General features: G+C 40.0%; 1 non-coding gene across 1 annotated transcript; it reads right to left on the minus strand.

Moving 5' to 3' along the window:
- Positions 1-2,156: 2,156 nt before the first annotated feature.
- Positions 2,157-2,263, minus strand: LOC141694428 (small nucleolar RNA R71). The gene has a single exon (XR_012563735.1). It is a non-coding gene; the product is annotated as a small nucleolar RNA R71 (small nucleolar RNA).
- Between the last annotated feature and the right edge of the window lie 233 nt (positions 2,264-2,496).

The following is a 2,496-nucleotide window of genomic DNA, read 5'->3' on the forward strand; positions in this document are numbered from 1 at the left end:
TAGCTGTCTCGATTGCAGGAGAACCAGAGAAGATGATAGACAAAGATGATAAGTGGCATTTTATACCACTTAGAACGTCTTATAATAGCTTAAATTGATGTCTTGAAATCAAGTATTTTGTGTATTTGATGGGTTTTTCTAGTGTTTGTGTATTTCAGGGTATTACTTGCATTTGTGGAGAGATTTCATCAAGAATAAGCCTTGGCATGTGTTTGGCATTGCAAGTGGGAAGATAGGAGCAGAATGCAGCGAAGAACGGAAGAAAAAAAGAGTATTTTCCAGAAGGGGTCTGAGCGCCCGCTCAGCCCTGCTGAGCGACCGCTCAGGAAGCTGAGCGGCCGCTCAGGATTGCTGAGCGGCCGCTCAGGGACGTAAATTAAAATAATTATTTTTAGACTCCTAATGCTGTTGAGCTTCCAACTTCTGAGATAGCTGGGTTTTGTGGGACTCCTATATAAGTAGTTTTCAGAGACGTTTCACGTGGTGTTGAATCGTAGTATCAATCGAGGAGCGAGGAGATAAGGAAGAAGACCGTTTTAGCACACCGCAACGAAGAGGAAGCATATTTTCTTATGATTCTTTATTTCGTTGTAACAATGGATGCTAGTTTTCTTTACTTTGAACCTATTTACTCTTGTGACGTACTCTAGTTTAATATAAGTAGTTTTAGTAATTATTCTCGTGTATTATTATCATGTTTTCATATGAACCCATGGTGACGATGAGTTCTATCATGGGCTAATCGTGATCATGGGGTCGTAACGGATTTACTATGGAATTCTTTAGTTAGTTGTTTAATACCTTAGTGTGTGATGATTGTATGATATCTAGTATTGGTTGTGCTTATTCGTCTTATGTGCGTCGTGAACATATAAGATAGGGTGTTAATCTCTTGTGAAGCAACGGTGGATCTCGAGGTTTAGAACTTGCCATGCTAGCATAGGTTCATGTATGTGTATGCATGATTAGTGGGTAACTCTAGCCGTTTTACTTGCCCTGTGTAATCATAAGGAATAACTTGTGCTTAAATCGTTATGTTGTCAAATTCTGTAGACATATAGGGTCTCAACATAATCGATGCCTATTCGACTTCTATCTTAATTGTGGATGTTTGGTAGAATGGTATTAGTATAATGAAAGTTGGCTTTTATCAGTTTCGTGTTATTCGATTAATGTCATCACCGTTACATGCCGAGGGTAATAACAATAACTATTGAAGGAAGTAGTAATGAAGTTGTGATCTCGTGAGTGTTTAATATTGTTAATTCAAGTGTCAATTAAGTGTTTAATTCTCATAGTTAATTGTAGTTAATAATTACTTAATCAAATCTAAGTGTTATTGTCTTGACATTGAGAAGTAATTACACATTGGTGAGTAAGTGTTAATTGAACATAATTATTCTGAGTCTCGGTGGGAACGAACTAGAAAGTATTTTATATTACTTGCGAACGCGTATACTTGCGTGTATTATTAGTGCATGTTTTCCGCCTTAACAATTTTTTAGCGCCGCTGCCGGGGACTCTGCATATTTGTTTAGTTTATGTACTTACCATCGGTGGTCATTAGGACTCATTGATTAAGACTTGTTACTTATTGTTTCCGGTTGTGTTTCAGGTACTTTAGCGAGCGTTTATGCAAGCTCGTTCTCGTACTCGTAAGAGGACTTTAGATACGGCTGAGGAGACGGACGAAGTTCTTGATATTCCGGAGAAGATAGATTTTGAAGATTCGGATAACGAGAGCGAGCAGAAAGAATCAGTAATCATGGATGATCGTATAGTTCCGGCAGATCCAGCTCTTTGGACTTTTCTCAGCCTAAAATTGATGACATTCAGTCAAGCATCCTTCACCCGGCTATTCAGGCTAACATTTTTGAAATCAAGCCGGGCACTATTCAGATGGTGCAGAATTCTGTTTTTTTGGAGGTGCTGCTACTGAAGACCCCAACATGCACATCAGGAATTTTATCGAGATTTGTAGTACTTTCAAATATAATGGTGTGACTGATGAGGCTATCAAGCTGAGGCTTTTCCCATTCTCTCTGAGGGATAAAGTTAAGGACTGGTTACATTATGAACCAGCTGGGTCCATCACTACTTGGAAAGATCTTGCGCAAAAGTTCCTGGTAAAGTTTTATCCAATGGCGAAAACTGCGGCTATGAGGAGTTCTCTTACTTAGTTTGCTCAGCAACCTACAGAATCCATGTGCGAAGCTTGGGAGTGCTACAAGGAGATGTTGAGAAAGTGTCCACATCATGGTATGCCTGATTGGATGGTGATCACTGGTTTCTATAATGGTTTGGGGGCCCAATCTCGGCCCATGCTCGATGCAGCAGCTGGAGGCGCCTTGTGGGCCAAAAGCTATACTGAGGCTTATAATCTTATTGAGACTATGGTTGCAAATGAGCATCAAAACCCAACTCAAAGGATGATGCCTGGGAAGGTAGCAGGTATTCTGGAAGTTGATGCAGCTACAACTATTGCAGCGTAGCTCC

Source organism: Apium graveolens, chromosome 10, assembly GCF_009905375.1.
Source record: "Apium graveolens cultivar Ventura chromosome 10, ASM990537v1, whole genome shotgun sequence".
Classification (NCBI taxonomy): domain Eukaryota; kingdom Viridiplantae; phylum Streptophyta; class Magnoliopsida; order Apiales; family Apiaceae; genus Apium; species Apium graveolens.